At 38.5% G+C, this 24,661-nt stretch overlaps 1 protein-coding gene and 1 pseudogene across 2 annotated transcripts in view; one reads left to right on the forward strand and one right to left on the reverse strand.

Annotated features, from left to right (window-relative positions):
• UBE3D (ubiquitin protein ligase E3D) overlaps positions 1–24,661 on the reverse strand; it is a 523,493-nt gene that overhangs the window by 257,059 nt on the left and 241,773 nt on the right. The gene's annotated exons all lie outside the window — the stretch shown is intronic.
• The window catches only part of LOC103657433, a 2,451-nt pseudogene continuing 713 nt past the window's right edge, over positions 22,924–24,661 (forward strand).

Consider the following 24,661-nt stretch of genomic DNA (forward strand, 5'->3'; position numbering starts at 1 on the left):
TATTATATCACTATAAAATAATGTACCTGTGCAGATATTCTAAAGATCTGAGGAAAGACACACCTGAGCAGCAGTGGGACCTGAAGCTTTTAAGAGGCAGACCAACTAAATTTCACTATCCAATCTTCTCCATTAACATTCTTGCATATAAAATGATTGCATGACTTAGATTTTGCAAAAATCAGATGCATTTCTTTATTCACATATTATAAGCAAGGCTCATTAATTTTTTTTTAAATATCCCCATTTTTTTAGAGAACTGTTGAACTTCTGATCCCTCTTCTCAATCTTAACATGAAGTTTTATCAAATTTCTAAAAAGAAGTATTGACTTTTAAATTTTTCTAGTGGCTGCTTTCCATTCTGGAATCAGTGTGGCCTATTTGAAAATAATCTTCTCTCCGAAAAATATGTTAGAATAGTTTTCCTTTTTTTTTTAACTCCAGAATGGCCCTGGATTAATTATGACTGCTTTAGCAATACTCATTTCTGTAAAAAAGAATTATACAACTTAAGAAAAAATATTTTACATCTTTATCAAATTTTCTTTATCAAAACAAAAAATAATTTAAAGCTGCAAAGTGAAGACTTTAAAAGGCATCTTTAAAATAATAAGATATAAAAATTAAATTAATATTAAAATCATTTTATAGACATATAATGATAGGATAGCTAGCTGTAAATATCAGTTCTTATGTTCTAAAGATGGTACCAACCAAGCCTTCTCGTTAAACAAAAATTAAAGATACCACAACCAATGTATTAGTCTAAATTATTTCAGAATAAAGATAGAGACCAGACACCCAGGTTGTTTTTGTTTGGTTGGTTGTTTTTAAAGATTTATTTTATTTATTTTAGAGGGAGAGAGGGAGAGCATGAGCAAGAGGGGCAGAGGGAGAGAAAAATCCCAAGCAGACTCCCTGCTGAGCACGGACTCTGACTCGGGCGGGGCTTGATCTCAAGACCCTGAGATCATGACCCGAGCCAAAATCAAGAGTAGGCCACTCAGCAAACTGAGCCACCCAAGCATGCTCAGCCACCTGGGTTTTTAACTTAATGGGAGAATCTGGGGGAGAAAGTAAACAAAATATCATAACAATGCTATTGATAAGAGTTTGCTTATATGTACTAACATGTTGATGAAATAAAAGAAGCTCTTCATATATTGAAAAGGGATTGCATGTGTGTAAAAATGAAAAAAAAAGTATCCCTTAGAAAAACTGATTCAGATGTGAAAAATTGGGACTACAAATAAAGTTTCAAAAGAAGAGAATGTCAAGAAGAACATATAAGCTGCCCATGACTAAGGGAAGAAAAAGATCAGAAATACAGTTTTCCTTTCATGATAGTGAGTTTCTGAACAGTGTTTTGTTTGCAAGAAAATCTGAAAACAAAGGAAAAAGCATTTCAAAGTGACAAAAATTTCCCAGCCATGTTATAGAGTAGACTGATCCCATTGATAGCAATAGGTTTTTGGAGACAAGAATTCATGTGAAGCTAATAAATCTACTACTTTATTTTTCTGCTAAATTCCTTTGCCTTGAGCTGTTTCAATGCTGTTGACGCACTGTTCAATTACACCTAAAAAACAATTGTTAATGTGAAAAATTAATGATGTTTATAAAACTGTGTTGATATACATTGAGATAAGATCTTTTATAAAAAGGTAATAGTTTACTAAACATCTCTTATCAGTACATTTATTCAAAACGTGCAAAGGTCTAATTTATCTTAATGGTGCTAAGGCAATATTAACCTGATTGTCTACATAATGTTAACTCAATGGTAGACTTTTTTTCTATTTCAACTTTTAATTTTTACAATACTTTCCCAGTTTTACTGATATAATTGACATGTAATTATAGTACTTTATGACATAATGTTTTGATATATGTTATATTGTGAAATGATCACAATAAGTTAACATCTATTACCTTGCAGTTACAAGATTTTTTCTTGTGATGAGAACGTTTAAGATTTTCTCTTTTAACAACTTTCAAATATGTAATACGGTATTGCTAATTATATTCACCATGCCATACATTACCTCCTCTGGGGTCTCTTTTCTATGGCTACCAATCCCATTCATGAAGAATTCACACTGGTGACCTAATCAGTTACCCCAAAGCCCTGCCTCCTAATGCCATCAGGAATTAAGATTTCAACATATGAAATGTTGAAATACGACAGAAGTTAGCGATTTCCAATGCTAGAATTGACAGAAGTTAGAGATTTCCAGAATAGGGAGTCCAGGGAAGAATCCAGAATGACTACCTTGTTTCAGAGAAATTGATTTTGGCCACTGAATTAGAGTAAAATAGTTTCTGGTGGGAAGCTGAAGTGTTAAGTTCGGGAATTTTACAAATTTAATTCACCTGTTGTACATCTGACTAGCAACCTGAAACACGGGTCTGAAGTTGGGTCTAAATTGGCAGAGAATTGGATATATATCAGAGAAGTCTTCACCAAACAGAAAAAGATTTAAAAATAGCGGGTACAGTAAAAACTGCCCAGAAAAAAGTATGGACAAAAGGCAGCCCTTGATGATTACATACAGAGGGGCAATTAGACAAGGGAACTAAAAAATGTATTGGAGTCAGCAAGAAGTAGGGGGCCCAAAGACAGTGATTTGAAACCCTGGAACCCAAAGAAGGAACAATTTCAACCTAAAGGGGAAGGATGGTGTGATGGTTAGTTTTACGTGTCAACTTGAATGGGCTAGGGGATGCCCAGATAATCGGTAAAACATTATTTCTGGGTGTGTCTGTGAGGATGCTTCTGGAAGAGATTAGCATTTGAATTGGTAGACTGAGTAAAGAAGACTGTGACCTCCAACTCCAGTGAGCATCACCTTGGCAAATCATTGAGGTCTGAATAGAGCAAAAAAGAGGAGGAAGGGGGAATTTGCTCTCTTCGCTGGGGCTGGGACGTCCATCTCCTCCGCCATCAGACACGGGAGGTCCTGGTTTTCAGGCCTCTGACCTAGGCTGAATCACACCATGGAATTTCCTAGTCCTCTAGCTTACTGTCAGCAGATTATAGAGCCTCACTGCCTCTGCGACGCATGAACCAATTCCTGCAATAAGTTTCCATATATCTATATATGTCCATATATCTATATAGGTATAGATATATATCTTACTGGTTTTGTTTCACTGCAGAACCCTGACTAGTACAGGGGACCTTCTGAGCAAAATGGGGGATTGTTGGAGAAGTTTGTGAATCTCTCCAAATCCTTTCACAAAATAATGTAATATAACAGAAAAGGGTGGGGAGAGGCAGAGAGAGAAAGAAGAGAGGAAGAGAGAGAGAACCTCTATGAAAAGGAATCCTCAAAAAATGAATGGGGCTGAGGGGCAGGTCTCTCTCCTCTCCCCTCCAGCCCCTGGTGTTTCCTGGTGTCAGGAAAGCAGCAGAGGACATCTGACAGGACTGAACTGGGAAACGGGAAGCAGCCCACCAAGGGTTCACACCCAGAGGGAGGAATCACACTTCCAGGAGGGATCCTGGGACACCACACTAACCTGCAGGGGCTCTGAGGGCTCTTACTAGGAGTGTGTGCAGAAAGCCTCCAGAGACCCGGAGGGGTCGTGAGAAGACAGGACAGGGAGCAAGAAAGGAGTGATCTGAGCAATCACAATCAAGGCTCTCAGAGCCTTGAACAATACCGAGGTTATGGGCACCAACCCCCGACATATTCGAAAATCCCCATATAAGTTCTGTCCCCCCCCAAAAAAAATTTTTACTAAAAGTTTACTGTTGACTGAAAGCCTTACCAAAAACAGAAATAGTTGATTAACATAGATCTTGTATGTTATATGTATTATATACTATATTTTTACAATAAAGCGAGCTAGAGAAAAGAAAATGTTAAGAAAATCGTAAGGAAAATACACTTACAGTACCGTATCAAAAAAAATCCATATACAAGTGGACCCATGCAGTTCAAACCCATGTTGTTCAAGGGTCAACTATACTGGGATAATTATCTCATACCAGAAAAAAAACAACATATGGTCACAAAGGACCTGACAACTGTAATCTAGCATTTCAAAATGAGATACAATAAATTTGAAAGACCAGAGAAGCTGTGAAAGAGCAGCACAGCACCCACAAGTGGTACATCTAGAACACAGAACAATATGAAACCAGAGCCGACAGAGCTCACAGGCTGCCAAACAGAAGGGAAAGGACACAGAAATGGCAGGTAGGGACACTGGAGACAACTGCCATAGACAGCACCGTGTACAACCTGGCTCTCACTCAGAGAACAAGTAAGGGCTAAGTTCTCCAGCCAGTTAAACCTCTGTAACTCTGTCTTTGGACTTGCCCCTCCCTACCTTTGCTTGCCCCCCCTCCAGCATGTTGTATCCTCTTCTGTATCATCCCTTAGGTTTCCTTCTTAGTCTCACATACGCTTTCCCTAACACTCTCTGAGCCAGGCCCCATGAATGTGGCTCATACCGTTACTTATACCTACGGGGCCTGTGGTGGTCACACTCCACAAGGAATCAAAAGTCTTGACCCTGACATCCTTGTTGTTCCCTCAAAACCCTCCACCTCACCCCAAGCAATAAGTCAGACTCTGACTTCAGAAGTCACACTTGGCACCTGGTGACAGTTTCTCTTGGCAAACAGTCATCAGATAAAGTATAAATGAGACCTGGATTACATCAATTTCCTAGCAGATGATGTGGTTTTTAAAATGGGGGTAGAAAAACTCCCTTTCGTGTATATGGAGCTGATTTTAAGTCAACAATAATTGGAATAATTGAGGTCCAAATATAATGTGTAACAGACTTAGCTGTTTGTGCTGTTACATTAGCAACAGCCAGAGGGTGGTGGCATTATGAAGTTCCAAGTACACCAGTAATTCCAGAAGGAAGCATTCTCTGCCTGAGATTTCTTCTCTCTGTTCACTGTACAGCCTCCCAACAGCCTGGCTTTCCTAAGGCAGAATACTTTGCGGTCAAAAATGTAGTGCTCTGCTAAAAAGGCCAAGAGAAGTCACTGGGAAAAAAACCATGTTTCAGCAAGCAAGGAATAATGCCACCATCCTTTTAAAGTAAGAAGCATCTTTGATTTTATAAACCAGATTGTGGAAATCTCTATTCCCCTACCCCTTTCTGCTCTATCCTTTATTTTAAACTTTCATCCTGAATTTCTCTCTTAGTTAGGGATATTAAAACCACCTTGACACCTGGAAAGCTATGGTGATTTAGTGAGCACATAAATCTGAGCTTAGTATCTAAACCAAGAGTTTCTAAAGACTTACGGATTTTACTCCAAAGATGACAGCACATCCTCTCAAACAGCTCCCTGCCACCCTGTAGATGAGAGCCTGGCCTCGGAGGATTAAAGTTGATGATGACGAGCTTCCAACTTTGCTCATAAAAATCTAAGTACAGTTCAGGTAACATGATCCAACACTGATAAAATAAGATGGCATTTCTGATCCCACTGCTGTGGCTGAGCAAGATTCTCCAGGTTCTCAGTATGCAGGTTGCAAGAGACCATGCTGCAGATGTAATGTATAAGCAAGGACAAGCCCACTGATTTTAATTTAGTGGAATAAATAATTGCAAGAATGGCATCAAAAACCAAACCCAGACCATGGCTCAGTTAATTGAGGAGGGGAACAAGTACAATTGGGATGGTTTATATAGCTCATTTTCTATATAAACAAATTTTGATGTGTGAGAATGTCAGTGCTGGCAGACTGTTTCTATAGTAATATCCTAATAGCTTGGAGACCTCCTGGGGAAATTATTTCTCTCTCTGCTCTATCTGGTGGTATGTGAAACCAATCACGTCCAAACTAAAACACTGAGAACAGCACAAAATGTAAGCGTGGAGAGAAGAAATGTGTTATATGGCTATCTCCTGATCCTAAGGAAGAACTAGAAAATTGAGCCTGTTTTTAGCCACAACTTTTGTGCAATGATTTAAACAGAAGATGGGGGAGAGGGTATCCTTCCTTATTTCTATTGTTCGTGAATTTGAGAAAAAGACAAATACTCCCAATAACAGAGAGCAGAGAACTGTGATAGGTGAATGATTACCAAAGGCACTTTTCCTCTCTTTGCCTCCCCTTCTAGGTTAGAGACGAAGGCATTTTTGTTTGCTCAGAAGCTCTTTTTATAAAGTTCAGTAATTATTTTAAGGAGAATAGCCTCTAAATCTAATATAAATTAATGCAAACATTATTAATATATATAACATTCCCCATTGTCACTTAAATTAACTGAATTCGTTTTAGATCATTCCATTTAATTAAATCAGAGCACTGCTAGCAACAAAGCTTCTCCCAAAATAAGTATGGTGAGGGCAATTACTCTGTTCTACTGTAAGTGTTGCAGGTGAAAAACAAGGGGAACGCCCCTTCACCAAAAGACTGTTTATTTTCTGTTTAAATTTAATTAAAGCCAATTCTTATCTCCAACTGCCCTGAGACACCTAGAATTTCCAGAATAACCCTACTATTTTGTGCTACACTCAAGAGACAGTGCAGGATTGGGGTAGAGGGGGGGCATTGTCTTCTTTTAAATAAGAATTAGGCAATGTTTCCTGCTTTTCCAATAACCTAGTGAATGAAAAGATGTTCTCGCTCAGACTGTCTCACAGTAAGATTATAGCAGGAACACGTGAGGCTTTGATGTACATGATTTAGTCAATAGTAGGTATAATGCAAGCTCTGTATCTAATGGTATGACTACAAGCCACACGCAATATGGAAAACAATGCAAAATTGCTAATTGCTCTGAAAATGCAAACATGGTCTTTATCAATGGCAGGAAAGACTTAGTTCTGTCTGGGAGGGACCAGAGGAGGAGGAAATGAAGGGACCACTTCACCAACACTGCACATGTTTTTGTCCTAAACAGAATACACATGAATACATTAACAGCATGGGAGTAGGCTAGCAATGTCATTATCCACAGGAGTGTAGAAAATGTGTGAAAACTGTTCAAGTCACTCAGAAAATTCAGGTTAGTACAAGATTACAAACAGCTCCTCCCTCTCCTTACACGCAGCACATGAGCATCTTTGCACTAATTATCAAGACCTAGAAATACAGTCCTAGTATCAAGTACAGCCTATAAATATGGACTCAAAACAGGATTCAAAGGAACAAGTTTAGCCTGGCACCATAGAGAAAACCTGGCTAGTACCTCCACGTACTTAAGCTATGAGGTGAGAAATTCAAACTAAATAGATTTTTTAAAATCCCTAAATAAAAGCCTATATCCCTTTCTTTGGGAAAGGCAACAAAATAAGCCATTGACTTTTTTTTTTTGATCTCTAACTTAGCCAGCATCCAAAGTGCAGTACAATGCAGGATATTTATCCTACCACCCTTTGCACAAATACAGATTTCCATAAAATCAATTAATCTCAGGGGTAGAAGGGGCTTTGGAGGTCATGAAGCCCAATCTCCTACCAAGTTACTACCACAGCCAGAAGATTATCTAGCCGTGTTCAAAAACCTCCATTTGAGGAGCTTACCACTGTTTGAGGCAGCCTCTCCCACGGAGGAAGAGCAGAAGTTATTAGAATGTTCTAATATGGGGCTGAAATCTGCCTCCTGGTAATTTCCACCCACTGGTCCTAGTTTTATCCTCTGAAGCATTTCAGGGTATAACCCCTCATCATCACCATGACAACTCTTCAAATATTTGAGGGCAATGAGAGCTTTCTTCACCCAAGCTACACATTCCCAGTTTCCACACCCCTTCATTTAGAGATAGACCCTTCATTCCCCTCAGGATGCTATCCTTGAAACTATATCCTACTTGGTCAATGTCCATGTTAAGATATACAGACCAGAATATGATACAGTAACAGATTTGGGCCTGGGTGCAAAGGCTTCTGCCCCTTTCCAGGAACACACATTTTCTTACATAAGGATAAAAGTTTTGTTCAGTCACTCTCCCTAGTAATGCCTGTTACTAGAAACATCAGTGGTAGTACTCAATCTTGACATCTCCAAAATAGAAATTTTTCCTAGAAAACATTACAAGATTGACTTCAGTTCAATAAATGGTTTCAAGCACTCACGACAAGGAAGGTTTTATGTAGGGGACACAGAAGATACAAAATCCTAAAAAATATACCAAAGATTATTAGTTACAGAGGAAGAGGAAACCATTTCCTTGGAGAAGTTGGGGAAGGCTAAATGGAGAGCCTAGGAGGAGACAGGAGTTGAGGGTCTTGAAGGATGGGTGAGATTTTAATGAGCAGAGTAACATGTGGGGAGAGTGAGTTTCAAGATAGAACAGACAACTGAATAGCAAGGACTACAGAACAGGCTATGATGCTAACCGGAAAATAACACCTCAGTGAGACTGGTGCATAAGGCAAGAAGGGAAGGAATTGGGATACAAAGCTTTGAAATCCATCTGAAGCAGCTGGACTTTGTTTAAATGCTTACCAATTATGCTAAATATTTAAATCTGGCAAATCACCTAGTCATGGCTGATGATTCCTTTACTCAGTATAGGAATCCCTAAGATATTCATTTCCATATTCTTACTATATTCAAATGGGATTTGGCCACACAAAAACCAGAGATACATGCCTGTTAGAATGGCCATCATTAAAAAGACAAGAGATAACAAATGCTGGTGAGGATATGGAGAAAAGGCAACTCTGGGGCACTGTTGGTGGGAATGTTAATTAGTACAGACACTATGGAAAACAGTATGGAGGTCCCTCAAAATATTAAAAATAGATCTAACATATGATCCAGCAATTTCACTTCTGGGAATATATCCAAAGGAAATGAAAACACTAATTCAAAAAGATATCTGCACCCCCAAGTTCACAGTAACATTATTTATAACAACCAAGACATGGGAACAATCTATGTGCCTATCAATGGATGAACAGATAAAGAAGTTGTGATACACACACACACACACACACACACACACAGACGAATATTATTTCACCATTAAAAAAAGGAAGTCCTGCCATTTGCAACAACAGGGATGGAACTCAAGGGCATTCTGCTAAGTAAAATAAGTCAGAGAAAGATAAATGATGTATTATCTCTTAAGTGTGGAATTTAAAGACAAAAGCAAAAATTTCTTTAAAACAATCAAACTCATAGGAAAAGAGATCAGATTTCTGGTTATCTAAGACAGAGGGCTGAAGGGAGGGAGAATTGGAAGAAGGTGGTCAAAAGATACAAAGTTCCAGTGATGAGATAAATACGGTGACCACAGCTAACACTGCTGAAGGATACACAAGGAAGTTGTTAAGTAGTAAATCCTAAGAGTTCTCACCACAGGGAGAAATTTTTTTCTTTGTTTTCCTTCTCCTTTTACTGTATCTGTATGAGAGGAAGGATGCTAAGTAAACTTACTGCAGTAATCATTTTACAATTTCTATAAGTCAAACCATTATGCTGTATACCTTAAACTTATACAATGACATATGTCAATTATGTCTCAATAAAATCGGGAAAAAACAGAGATCTATAGCTAACATATTGTACTTTATGTTGTATTTCTCGTATGCCAGGCACAATACACCAAATGCTTCACACAAATGAACTCACCGGACACTTAGAATGTTCACTTGAAGTAGGAACTATTATTTTCTCCTTCTCTATAAGAAGAAACTGAGGCACAGAGAGGTTAAGAAATTTATCCAAGATCACAAAGCTAGTGAGTGGGAAGAGTAAAGATTTGAACCTAAAGTCTGGCTCCAGGGCTAATTTGCTACACCCTGCTACCTCTCATGTTACGTAAGTGGTTATTTATTCTAACAATCTGCTTATAACCTTACTAATTCAGGTTTTTAAAAGCTCTTTTTAGCTTTCAGAATGAGCTGAAGCAACTTCTCGGTTTATATCTATCTGTTCATCTTCCGGAACTCTAATGCTATTCTGAATACTGATTAAGGGGCTCAGTTAGCCTGCGGAATCCCATGAACTCTGAATCATCACAGAAAACGGGTCATTCCTCCATGGCTAACTGAAGGGAAATTTGCCTGTGGTTAAAATACATCTACAGATCATACACAGTTCCCCTCATACCTCCTCTAAAGCAGATTCCACAATTAAGGGTAGACTAATCTCTTCAAGCTGCCACTCTCTCCCCACTTCCAGGACAGTTCACAGCTGAACAACTCTGACAGATAAAAACGTAACCTGCTGTTAAAATCCCCGGGAAAGAAAATTCCACAGCCACCCCCAAGGTAACAAATCCCCTTGCCTGACCACTTGGAGCCATGCCTATTCATCAAATGAGAAAGTTTATTTACATACTTCCAATGAAACTGCTTTCTCTTGATTTCCTCAGGGGCCCTCCAGTCCCTGAAAACCTGCTTTGTTCAGTGGCAGCTGGTGCTGTTTCAGATTCTAGGATCACTTAATTGGGTCATGACTTGTTTTCTACTCCTATCTCCTCTGCCACCAAGGAAACTTGCTGAGGTTAACAGACTGAGCAGAGGTGACTTAAGGGAAATCTGGACCCCTAGAGGGAGGTGCTCTTATCCTTGACCAAAGAGCTGGGCACATATGCAGGTCCAACATGCACCAGCTCAGGGAGGCCTGCCCTCTCTCAGTAAATTCTACACTTTCCTCTCCATGTCAGCTGACCTTTCCTCTCTGATAGTCTGACTCATATTTTGGGGGGCTCGCTTACGTTTCAAGTCCTCAGAAGCGTTCAGGGCTAGGCTACATTGGGTAGGAGAGTCCCAAAGTCTGCAATTTTCAAGAAACTTCAAAACTCTGTAATAACTAGGAATTAATTTAACCAATGAGGTAAAAGATCTGTACTCTGAAAACTATAAGATATTGATGAGAGAAATTGATGACAATACAAATAAATGAAAATATATTCTGTGCTCATGGATTGAAAGAACTAATATTGTTAAAATGTCCAAAATACAGAAAGCAAACTATAGATTCAATGCAATCCCTATCCAAATACCAATTGCATTTTTCACAGAACTAGAATAAATATCCCCCAATTTGTATGGAATCACAAAAGACCCCTGAATAGCCAAAGCAACCTTGCAAAGAAGAACTAACTATATTTCAAACCATAAAGGTATAGTAATCAAAACAGGATGGCACTGGCAAAAAAACAGACATATAGATCACCAGAACAGGATAGAGAGCCCAGAAATAAGCCCACACTTAAACAGTCAATTAATCTATGACAAAGGAAGCAAGAATATGCAATGGGAAAGACAGTCGCTTCAACAAATAGTGCTGGGAAAACTGGACATCTACAGGCAGAATGAAACTGGACCACTTTCTTACACCAAAAAAAGAAATAAACTCAAAATGGATTAAAGACTTAAGTGTAAGGCCTGAAACCATAAAAATCCTAGAAGAAAACGGCAGTAAGCTCTTTGACCACAGTCTTAGCAATATCTTTTTTGGATGGGTCTCCTCAGGCAAGGACAACAAAAGCAAAAACAAACAAATGGGACTATGTCAAACTAAAAAGCTTTTGCCTAGCAAAGAAAAGCATTAACGAAATGAAAAGGCAACCTAATAACTGAAAGAAGATACTTGCAGATGATATATCCGATATGGAGTTGGTATCCAAAATATACAAAGAATTCATACAATTCAATCACAACAAAAACTACCCAATTAAAAAATGAACAGAGAAACTGAATAGACATTTTTAAAAAATACATACAGATGGCCAACAGGCACATGAAAAAAAAATAATCAATATCACTAATCAGGGAGTTACAAATCAAAACCACAATGAGATACCACTTTATACCTGTAAAAATGACTATTATCAAAAATATAAGATATAATAAATGATGGTGAAGATGTGGAGAAAAGGGAAACCTTGTGTACTACTGGTGGAAATGTAAAGTTGTGTGGCCACTATGAAAACAATATGGAGGTTCCTCAAAAAATTAAAAGTAAAATTATTATAAGATCCAGTAATTCCACTTCTGGGTACTGATCCAAAGAAAATGAAAACACTAATTCAAAAAGACATATGCACCCCTATATTTATTGCAGATTATTTACAATAGCCAAGATATGCAAGCAACCCAAGCAACCATGGACAGATGAATGGATAAAGAAGAAGTGATATACATATACCTTGGATTATTACTCAGCCATAAAAAAGAACGAAATCTTGCCATTTGCAACAACATGGGTAGACCTAGTACATTAAATGAAGAGAGAGAAAGACAAATACTGTACGATATCTCTTATATGTGGTGTCTAAAAAACAAAACAAGTGAAAAAACAAAACAGAAATAGACTCATAGATACAAAGAACAAACTGCTGGTTCTGAAATAGGTGAAGGGGATTAAGAGGTACAAATTTCCAGTTATAAAATAAATAAGTCACAGGGATGCAATTTATAGCGTAAGAAATATAGTCAATAATATTGTAATAACTTTGTATAGTGATAGATGGTAACTAGATTTAACAAGGTGATCATTTCATGATATATAAAAATATTGAATCAATATGTTATACACCTGAAACTAACATAATATTGTATGCCAATTATAATTCAATAAAGAAATAAAAATAAAGCATCTTTGGCTATGAAAAAAATATTCTTATAATAAACATTCTTGCACAGACACTCAGGGCAATAGCTAGGCCCCTCTCTTCCTCCCAGCCAGCAAAGATAAAGCATAAGACACAGTCACCTTCACTTCATTTCATACTTTTATTCACATATTATCTTGCTAAATCTTGGACACAATTATCCCAGCATTAATCACTCTACTCTGAACATGAGAGTCTCAAACCGCCAGCCTCTCCTGACTGTAGCAGCCCCTAGCTGAGGTAATAGGATGCTTTCACTCCTCTTCTCGTCATTCATTTATTCAACCAACACTTATCAAGCATCTTCCAAGTTGCCCCAAATACTGCACTACGTGCTTGGGGGCACAAAGATGAGCAAGTCACTGCCCATACCTTTCAGGAGTTCATAGTCTAGTGGGATAGACTGATATAAACCAAATCACTGCTTTAGAGGGTGATAAGTCCTATTGTGATGTGTTTATATGCTATGGTAATATACAGCAGGAAGTAAATAAGTACCTGGAGAAGTTGGAAGACGCAAAATTTAAGCTGAGCCTTAAGAACGAATAGGAATATGCGTGGAAGAAAGAAGGAATAGAATGTTCTTGTCAAAGAGAGTGCCTTGGACAAGACACTAATATATAAAAATGTATGCCATATTCAGAGTCAGGAGGGTGGGTCTACCATGGTAAGTAAGCCCAAAGGGAAAAGGAGAGGGTGAGAGAGTAACTTGAAAGACAGGTTGTGACTAAACTGGGAAAGCCTTGCCAAGAACTCTGATTTCATTCAGTGGGCCACAGGTTTCCAGAAGGGGCAGGGGTTTTCTCCTTGTTTTAGAAAAATCTCTCCAATATGGAAAAAGGTATAAAGGACATGAGTACTGGAAACAGAATGGTTAGTTAGGGGATCATTCTAACAATCCAGATGCCATTCCCGTGTTCTCCCTATTACCAATGAGGAGGAGACTGTGAGGGAACATGGCAGCTGCTGTCAGAGATTGGAAGGCATGTCCTGAGGGAGAGGGCTCAGTGCTCTTCTCCAAAGTCCCTGAGAGTAGGATGAAGCTCCATGGAAGAGTAAGATTTCACCTCAACAGAAGGGACCAGCAAGGTTTGGCACTGAGGATGGAAATTGCTTACAAATGGTGCCATGCTATAGAATTAGAAGGAATGGGTGCTCTATTTCACGTTTCTCTTAAATCCATTTAGAAGCACATATTATGCAAAGGACATATAAAAAGATTCCCAAAGGACCATCCACTATGATCCTACTGCTGTGTATGAGAAATACATTATATCTTCAAATTTTTTGGCTAAGGGATAGCATGGAGATTTGTGGCTCATATAAAATATAGCTGAAAGTTACTCAAGAAGGATCCAGCAAAGCGAATATTTACTAACCCCCCTTTGTATGCTGGGGCCATGGCCACAGCTAAGATCAGCTTTTCTTTTGAAGGCTCTATTTCTAGCTTGCCAGAATAGCTACCTTTATGGATCACCTGCTCAGCAGCAGACTTTATACTAGCTGCCTTATTATATAATCTGAAACTGCACAAACACCATATGAAGCAGATATCATTGTTCCTATTTTGCAGATACTGAAATGGAAGCACAGAGGGGGAAACTTAACCTAGAGTGATTGTGCTGGAAGGTGACAGAGATGAGATTGGGTCTCAAAGCCATTCACCTCCCAAGTCTTACGTGTTGCCTTGGGCTGCCTTGGGGAGGGCGGGCAAGCTCCGAGAAGGGCTCTGACCTGGAACACAGAAGCTGGCACTGGAGCTAGGAAAGGTATCAGATGCAGGCCATGGCCCTGGGCAGCCATATTTGTTTAATATACTTTTTCTAAGTGAAGCCATTTTCAATTCAGTATTTTTCCAACCATTTTTTCAGTATAGAAGGAGGAATGGGTCACAGACCCTGGGAGACCAAAGTGACTAACCTTCTAGTTCTGCCTCTTGCTTTGAAGGAATAACCTAGGTCAGCATCCCCCAAAGTGTATTTGGGGAAACTTGAGGCTCCCGAAAAGCCACTTTTTAAGTAAAACACTTGTTTAGTTTTATATAACTCAACAGTGTGAAAACTCACTTGATCACAGAGCCTTTTTCCCATACAACACCTGGCACCCTGCAGATCGACAGTTTAGAGAACACATGGTGACAGAGGCTAAGGACCCCTCTTCCCAACCCCTCATCTCCTCCAAGGCAATCCCAGAGTTTAGGTGTGGATTAGCCTTGTAGGTAATGACTGGACCAGAGTCTTCTGCAGGCAGTGTGGTGTGAAGAAATAGAAAGTGCCATGTACTGATGACTGCTTGGGTGAGTCATTAACTCCTTTGAGCCTCAGTTTCCTTAACTAGGAAATGGAGGAAATATAATGTTGTCTTAGGGAGTGATGAAACAATGTACCGAATGGGTTTCATTTAACTGTCTGACACTTAATAAGACTCAGGGAATGTTAGCTATTACTTTTTAAAATCATATTAAATGCTGGAGGTGACATTACATGAGACTTGTGAAAATACTTTATAAACTCAATAATACTACATAAATGTCAATTCTTCGTTGTTGTTATTACGAGACACTTCCTAGTCTCTGTAAAATGCTGCAGTTAAGTCTTTTGAGTGCACAGAAATATTCTGTGGCTGAAGATTGATTACTCTGCTTGTTAAGGCTTCATTACTCATGTGGCCCTGACCTGCAATGGAAAAGAACAAAAATCTTCCTTTTCCCCCCTCTATAGATGGAAATTACTTTTCAAGAGGCCACTTCCTTTTGGCATGAGAAGCGAAGCAAAGAAAGCACTTGAGGAGGGGGTGTTTGTAATCAATAAAGTATAAGGAACTAAAGAACATTTAAGCAGATAAGAAAGTTTTAATGTAACAATCTGCAAGGATCTTTAGAGGTTTTTGGTTTGAGCTGTCAATTTTTAGCTAACTGACCATACACTGGAATTTCAAGTAGCACCAAGAAACTAGAGGTACTGGAAAACAATCCATTGAGCTTCTAAATGCAGCTCATGAGCCCTTGCCTGCTTCCACGTCAGCCTCTGATGAACAAGTTTCCTATGCAAGCAGGAGCTTTGTGAATGTTTCCTTCTCCACAGGTCTTGTTTATTCATCTGGACTTTCAGAGAAAAGAGTAGGCGACACTCTTAGCTTAAGCCTGGCTGTTGGGACCCAGCAGGGTATTCACCTGGAAGAGTTCAGTATCCTTCCCAAAAAGTTTAATTGCCTACACCAAGGTGCCCAGAGTATGCTGGAAGAAATTGTCCCAACATACTGTAGATATGTGTGCTCACCTGACTGCGGGCACTTGATATGTGACATCACCCAGTCCACAGATACTCCATCCCTTTGTCTTCCCTCAGTTGGGGGGGGGGGGGGGGGCATGAACACAGAGAGGAGAGCCCCTGCTCTGTTCCTGCAGCTCCCAGGTCTCTCCTCTCTCATTTCCTGTCCTCTCTACTTTCCTCTACTATCCTCACTCACTTTCTCTCTTTCCCCAAAAGAAATCCCTTACCTATGACAATGCTTTCCAGTTTACAAGGTAATTTTACAGTTGCCCCTAACACATGGGCTTGCAAGTTCAGAGAAAGGAGTCTGTGTTTGAATCCATCTCAGGCACTCACTGATTACGTGCCCTTGGGAAAGGCTGGCTAACTTCTTCAAGATAGGTCAGATAAGAATACCTAACTTCAAAGAATTGTTGGGAAGATAAAATGATCCAATGTATGAGAACATTTTCCACTGTGACTAGCGTGGAGAGAGTACTCATTAAGTAACAGCTATTTGTATCAGAGTTAGGAACTAATGGCACCATTTTACATAAGAGAAATGTGAGGCATAGAGGGAGGGTGACATTGCCAAAGCCATCCAGTTATTAGGACACAGAACTAGACTTTGAATCCAGAGCACTCAACCCCCTGGACACTTTTTTACCAACCCAAGAAATGTATTTCTCAGTAATACACAGAACGATTCTATGAGATTTGCTTTATTTTCTAGCTCTGGAGGCCAAGACCTGATATGATATGATTCCCACCATCCTACAGTGGCCAGGAAATTGTGGTCTGACTTGGACAATCTATAGCTTTACACAGGGATATATGTACATATGTATATATGCATACATTTATGTGTATATATGTATAGTAAACTATAAATGTCTTTTGTCCAAAAATATTATAGATAGGTTAGGGATGGAAAATCTGCAGTGACATTCAGGGAACGTTCAAGAATAAAGCAGAGGCCATCCAATGACACAAGAGGAGAAAACACATTCAGCTTCCAACTTTGCTACAGCAATGCTGATTCAGTGTTTTCACCTCTTCAAAGAAATATTTGCAGTACCTCTTATATTTAACAAGCTAGATTGTGCTTAGTGTTTTATAAATACAAAGTAAGAATACAATGTTTTTAAAAGCAAGAACACACAATAAAACCACATAGTGCTGAGAAAGCATCATAATTTGGTACAATATATTTGATGTATAAGAAAAGAACTTTCCTGGGCACAGTTTGGATGGTTATTATCTTAGAACTCGAGAAAATACACATTAAATATAAGACATTATCAAATATAATCATGTCAAGAAATCAGAAAACTTTACTAGATCCTAAATAAACACTTGTAAATGAAATCTACTTTTTATTACAACCTGCTTGCAAACTGGATGGGCAATTTTTTTCAGATTAAAATCTGTAGCATTTTAGAAATGCATTTTATTAATACTAGAGCCATTGGAAAACCCTCAGAATGTTGGGGTGTAGGGTACAAGTAATTTCCTTCATCCTCTGGAGCAGCTCCAGGAGTTCTTCAACCTGGGTGTCCTTATACTCTGACTTCCCAAAGTTGCCCTGGCTTGTTACTGGAAGGATAGGAAAACCCGGGAAATGCAAAGGCATTTTCATGGAATCACTGTAAAAATGAGTCATTTTGCCCACAGTAGCATTTTATTGCCTATAATAAATATACTTTCAGTATTTAGTATTAAAGATACTTCTCTTTAAAAAGAAATTAAGACTTTATATTGCTTTAGGTTCGTAGCAAAATTAAAGGAAAGGTATAGAGATTTTCCCACACACCCTCTACTCCCATGCGTGCATATCCTCCCCCATTATCAACCTCTCCCACCCCAGAGTGGTACATTTGTCATAATCAATGAATCTACAATGACACATCATTATCACCTAAAGCCCACAGTTTACATTACAGTTCACTCTGGGTGTTATACATTCTATGGGTTTTGACAAACGTATGTGTTCTGCCTCCCCCTCCCCAACCCCTGGCAACCACTGACAGTTTTATGGTCTCCATAACCTAGCCTTTTCCAGAATGTCATATAATTGGAATTATATTTAATCACAAACAGTGCAAATAATATGGAAGTAGGATATAATGCATAAACTCTCAGAGTTTTAGGGTCTAAGACCCAAATCATGTTATAGAAGAAAGCTCCAAGAAGATGGGTTTAAATCTTGGCCCTACCACTTACAGAGTCATGTGCTTTTGCACAAAACATTTATCCTTCATGAGCATTTGTTTCCTCAATTATGATATAGGAATAATAATGTATACCTCAAATGTGCTTTGGGGAATGGGCAAGATAACGTGCCAAAAAAAACTCCTGCATGGGGCTAGACATACAATAAGAGTTCTGCAATTGTTGGTTGAGTCTGAATATGAATTAAACCTGAAGCTCGACATATCCAGTCCTCAAAAGTCAACTATACATGGCTTCTAAGTCTTTTGCTGCCCCCACCCCACCCCAAATCCCTGGAGAAGAATTCAGAGAATCGTGAGTTTTCAATCCATCAGACTGATCTTTCCTTCAGAAAATCTCAAAATTCTTAGACACCACTTTACTCTCAGAAAGAATCACACGTTTTCTTTGAAAGTGCCAGTTTTCAAAGAGGAGGGGGTTTTATTTGTTTATTTTATTTTGTTTTGAGGTGGACAATCTTTATTAACTGAAATTTTATGTTGAAGCGCAACAATCTCTATAAAATCAGTAGAATCTGTAAGTATTTAATGGGGAAGGTGTGTGAGTTTGGAACAGGGGAGGGTCTGGCCTTGAGCCAGCTGCCTTCTCTCCAACAACCTCTTCCACAACCTCCAAACCCCCAGAAAACTCCCAGAAATCCCTGGGACAGTTTGAAAATTTCTGTTCTCCAGAGACAAATAAGACTTCTCATTCCAAGGTAGGAAAGCTGCCAGGAATATCTGGCTACAAAAATCAATTTAAAATCCAAGAAGGCCACCATCTATGGAGAAGTCACAACTAAACAGAGATCTACCCTCTCGTTTCATTTCAAATTCTTGTGATCTTTAAGACTATTTTGGGTCAGTTAGTTAATAAAGGCTTAAGGTGGGATTCATTTTAACCTAACTTATGAACCCATCCCTAGTATTAGTTTGGTAGTGAATGAGACAAATGCAAATGACATGGGGTATTTCTGATTTGGGCATAAGAGAGCAAAACTGCAAGATTCAGTATTCCGCAGGTTTAAAATCATCTAATGCTTAGCACATAGTTGCAGACATCTTCCAAAAAAAATATAAAGATAGATACAATCCATTTGGGTCTAAATTGAGCAAAGCAGGCATAGTGATACGAGAGTATTATAGACGAGGCCTTGCCCTGGTGTCAAGTTTACTTTAAGCGGAAGGAATAAAGAAAGTACTGTGCTTTAATTTGGGGGCTATTTATACACCTTAGTAATTACAGATGTGAAAGCAATGTCTTTGTAAGAAAGTTCTGGCTAAAACCATAGTTGTAAGGATCTGGATAATAGCTTTCCAGTAGCTATTTGTATTTCTCTCCAGATTGACTATCAGTGGTATCTTAACAGAAATGTGTCCCACACAGCTAAATCTAAGATTATTATATTTCAGAAAAGAGAAAGACTCTCTTTATTTGGTTGGAAACAGACAGAAAGTTATCTGTATTAATTCTCTGTAGCCACAAAGATTTTCCCCAATACCACACTTAACAGTTAAACCATTTTAACTATTGAGTGGAAGTGACCATATAGCACTTTGCAAGTTAAGCTCTTGTCTTAAATAATACATATTACTATTATCACTCATAAATTCATTTCCATGCAAACCCTATTTATAAAAGGCACGTGTTAATAATACACAAGCTGCACTACTTCCTACGGAGAGTTGTATCCATTAATAGAGCTTGCTTCAATCTCTTAGAAAATGGGCCTTTTTAAACCAGTGAGCAGCTTCTAATCCAGTAAATTCAAATCTATCTGTATTTATTACACTCTGCTCTTTTTTTGCCCTTTTCCATCTTAAACTTTAAAGAGGTTTACTTAGTCCTAGACTCTGTGTTTGCTCTTGGAGCGATGCAAGAAAAATTTCCTGAAAGAATCATGTTTTCCTCGTTGTGAACCACGGAGAAACAGAATGTGTGGGGCTGTGAGACACTGAGGAGGCTAGCTTGGAAACACAACCTGCTGCTCAGCCTTATGGCTGAAGATCTGAAAGTGCCAATATTCTAGTCTGAACGGGGAGCTGAGTTTCATAAATATCCACGCTGTTGTGTGATTAGCCACAGAAAGAAGAAACTGTGAGTCACTGAAATGCAAGCAAATTAAAACAAACAAACAAAACCCAGAAAAAAACAAAACTGTGATTCATTGCAGTATTCAGGGATAAAATGCTGTGTCATTGCCAGTGGCCACAGATTACACTCCAATGCTAGCTGGAAAGCTCAGTATTTCCTAAGCCAGGGCGCAGATTCAAGATGGAAACCTGAGCATATGTGTCATGTATTCGTCCTTGTCTTGTGTCCTATTGAAATGGGAGAAAAGCGATTCGTTTTTTATTGAAACTATCACAATGTTGGCAAGAAAGGAATCAAGCAGAAGAACAGAAAGTCCAAGGGAACCAGGAAGACAGAAAGCAAATATGATCAAATGAACAAAGGGAACAGGGTAGGGAAAACAGCACTTCAAAACTACAGTGCTCCATGAAACCTCAAGATTTAGGTCAACTAAGACAAAAAGCAGGAACGGAACCTGGAGCTCATCGAGGTAATTAACAAAGAGCTGAATGCCAGTTGAGCCAAATAGCCCCTTCCAATTTCTGGAGTTAAAAGGACTGACATTTGTTGAGGACTTAAAAAAACCAGGTACTCATTGAATCTTTACAACAACTCTCTGAAGCAGGTATTATTATTATCCTTATTTGTTAAATAAAGAAACTTAGGCACAGAGAAGTTGAGCAACTTACTTACAGTCACTTGGCTATTAAGTGATAGTATCCAAACCCAGGAACAGTTTGGCTCCAGAAAAGATGTTTCTAATAGCCATCTGTAGTATACTGCCATAGAAGGCCAGCTGAAAACTGCACCTTTACGAAATTGAGGAGCTTCAAATTCAGGATGGCAGACTGAACACCAGCTGTTAGCCTTACCTTTCCAGACCATCCCCAGAAATAATAGCCACAAAAAATTTTTAGTATTCATTTCTACAATGAAAAGCAAGGAACACCTTCATAGGACCAGAAACTTTGAGGACTCATGAAAGACAGAAGTCAAAGGGATCAAAGAGAGAAACCGCAAACCAAAACACTTGCAAAAAAGGACTAAAGAGAAAAGAGGAAGGAGGCCTAGGGTGTTTGAAGCCCAGACTTGGCAGTTACTGGGGAGAGAAATAAGCGTGGGGGCAGCTGAGGCAACAAGCGCCCCACGCTGCCCTCAGGCTGTGCTGCTGAGCCATAAAAATGCTGGCCCCGTGAAAACTAGGACTGCAGCACTTGGGTCCTGGACACACGACAAAGCCCTGAGTAAAAGGAGGAAAAACTGGTATCCACTGTCCTCTGGATATAAGCATGTCTACCTGTCCTCCAGTCACCCACCCTCTCCCAAAGGCAGGCTTCATGGACAGGCTAACAGGGAGGCTCCAATCTGAAGAAGAATGCAACAGCACGAGGCACCAGTATTTGATGTAGCACATCATCAAGCCTAACAAACAGAAGCACCGTACCCTGAGGAAGCAGAGCAAACAGAATACACCTTTAGGATAGGAGAAAAATAACGTCCTCAAAGTCAAAACAGTGAATATGACAGTAAATCAAGTGTAGGTCTTAACAACTAGAAATTTTATCCCTTAAATCAAAAAATAAACTCAATAGCTATGCTAAATAGCAAAATGGACAATTAAAAGCAAATTAATGAGCTAGATGATCAGAATGAGGAATTCTTCCACAACTCAAGAGACTGAATGCACAACAAAAAAAAGTTAAGAGGCTCAGAGGTTAGACCCAGATGTTTCAATATTTATCTAATTATAATCTCAGAAAGGAGATTATATAGTATGGAAGTGAAGAAATATTCAAGGCAATAATGGAAGACAATTTTCAACAACTGAAGACAGGTATCTCCAAGATGGGAGGACCCACTAAGTGCCAAACAGAATTAATAAAAAAAGACACATTGTAGTGTATACTCAGAACTCCAAAGATAGAGACAAAAATCTCAATTGTTTCACAGAGGAAAAATATCCTGATTCTAAATAAAGAAACAAGTATCACACTGACACAGGCCTTCTCTTCATCCACAGTACATGCAAAAATATCTTCTTGGGGCCATCTCTTAAAAATTCATATGGGAGGAGTCACCTGGATGACTCAGTTGGTTAAGCATCCAACTCTTGATTTTGGCTCAGGTCATGATCTCAGGGTCATGAGATGGAGCCCCGTGTCAGGCTCGGCACTGGGCATGCAGCTTGCTTGAGATTCTCTCTGTCCCTCTGCCCCTCCCCACCACTCCTACTCACTCTCTCTCTTTCAAAAAAAAAAAAAAAATTCATGTGGGAAAATTAACCTAGGATTATATGTCCAGCAAATTATCACTCAAGAGTGAATCAAAACAAAGACATCTTTGAACATACAAGGAATCAGAATTTTTTTAATACTATATAACATATTAAACATAATGATATAAATAAAATAATACGTCAAGCATATAAGTATTTCTGAAAATCTGGAACTAAAATCTCAGATACTCTCAACATGGGAAGTAGCTGGAAGGAAGCAAAGTAGGAAATATAAGCATTCTAAAGTTCTTATCTTTTTTGGAGAAATTATATAGATACTGACTTTAAAATACTGCTAGAAAAATGTTCGTTGCTATTACATTTTTAAGACCAACCACCAGAAATTAGAAATATAATGTAAAGACTGTAAAATTTCCAAACCTTAGGATGGAGGTAGAATGCAACAGAAAAATGATCTACCCAAGAAAGAGCAAATAGAGGGAAAAAGGTTTTTAATGAATGGACACTAGAAAACAAAAAAGATAACATGTAGAATAAATCCTAGCATATCACTAATTGTAATAAATATGAATGAGTTAAAAATCCTTAAAATAAAAAAATATTAATGAGGGTAAAAAGAACATGAAGAAAAATTATAACAACAAAATTTTGGGGAGCTGGAAACAGAAAGATAAATGGTTCTTGATTTAGGGTGCCTGAACTATACGGAATCTCTTGACTAGAGTAAATGAGATACAGCTGGGGGAAGAGTTACCATACAAAAAATGGAGAAGTAAGTGAAAGTCTAGGTAGGTATTTATTGAATCTTGAGACCCAATGCCCAATTCCCACCTGGATCCCAAAATGTTTTCAGTGATGTGTTTTCCCTTCAGACAGAACACCAGGAGAGTCTTCCCTGAGAAATAAGACAACCCAAAAGAACAGACCAAAGGATACTGACATCAGGAATTCCCCAATTTAAACTGCCTAGTCAATATCCCTGCTGGAAAACCGATGGTCAATAGCCCCAACTATGCTCACAAAGCTTCCCATCAGCTTTTTAGTGCCCCATTCTTAAATGAACATAGAACCAAGGATCTACATACATATATATATATCATAATAAGAAAGATCAAAGCTATATCCAGAATAAAGAAAGTTGGAGGAGACAGTCTGTTTTAAAGAAAACTTTGAAAAATACTATCTTTAATATTCTAAGAGAAATAAAAGACAATATTATAGCTTATAAAATAAGATTAGGATGCTTTTAATAAGAAGCATGCAGAGCAAAAACATCCTTAAAATTAGATACGTGAAGGATAAATATTAAAACACTGGGAACAAAGAGAAAAATCCTAAAAACTTTCAGAAGCTAAAAATAGGTGGTGTGCACATTAAAAAAAAAAAAAAGAATCAAAATTGTAGCAGACTTCTCAATGTCAAAACTGGAAACTTGAAGAAAATGGAACACTGCCTTCAAAAACTGAGGGAAATGGAATCCAATACAGAATTTATTTAAATCCAGTTAATCATTAGTCAAATATGAGGGTAGAAGAAAGATGTTTTCAGAAATGTAACATGTCAAAACTTATATCCCATGCACTGTTTCTAAGAAAGCTGCAGGAAGAGGCATTCCTCCAAACTGAGCAAATCAAATAAGAAAGAAAATGTGAGATTCTGGAACAGGGCATTCAACCCAAATGCAGTGAGGAAATTCCCAAAATGATGGTGAAAGGAGACCCAGGATGATAGCTATGCAATAAGCCTGGAAAGAAACAGGTCCAAATTATAAAAATTCAGAAATTTCCAGTGAGAATTCTCCAAAAAAGACAAAATTGCTCACATACCACATGTGCTCAAATATACATATCAAAAGAATATTTAAGAATTAGCAGAAAGTGTGGGTATAAATCAATTATAAATATGTTTTTTTTTACTTACATTAAAAAAAGCTTTCCAAGACGATGGCGTTCTTGCAAACATGGTGAATGTTCCTAAAACTCGCCAGACTTTCTGCAAGAAGTATGGCAAGCGCCAACCCCACAAAGTGACACAGTACAGGAAAGGCAAAGATTCTCTTTATGCCCAGGGAAAGTGGCATTATGACAGGAAGCAGGATGGCAGACTAAGCCAATTTTCTGGAAAAAGACTAAAACTACAAAGAAGATCGTGCTGAGGCTTGAATGTGTCCAGCCCAGCTGCAGATCTGAGAGAATGCTGGCTATTAAGAGATGCAAGCTTTTTGAACTGGAAGGAGATAAGAAGAGAAAGGGCCAACTGATCCAGGTCTAAGCTTCATATTTTGCTATATCATGAAGACAATAAATAAAAAATCACAAAAAAGAAATGAATGACTGT

Source organism: Ursus maritimus, unplaced genomic scaffold (assembly GCF_017311325.1).
Source record: "Ursus maritimus isolate PB19 unplaced genomic scaffold, ASM1731132v1 scaffold_29, whole genome shotgun sequence".
Lineage (NCBI taxonomy): Eukaryota > Metazoa > Chordata > Mammalia > Carnivora > Ursidae > Ursus > Ursus maritimus.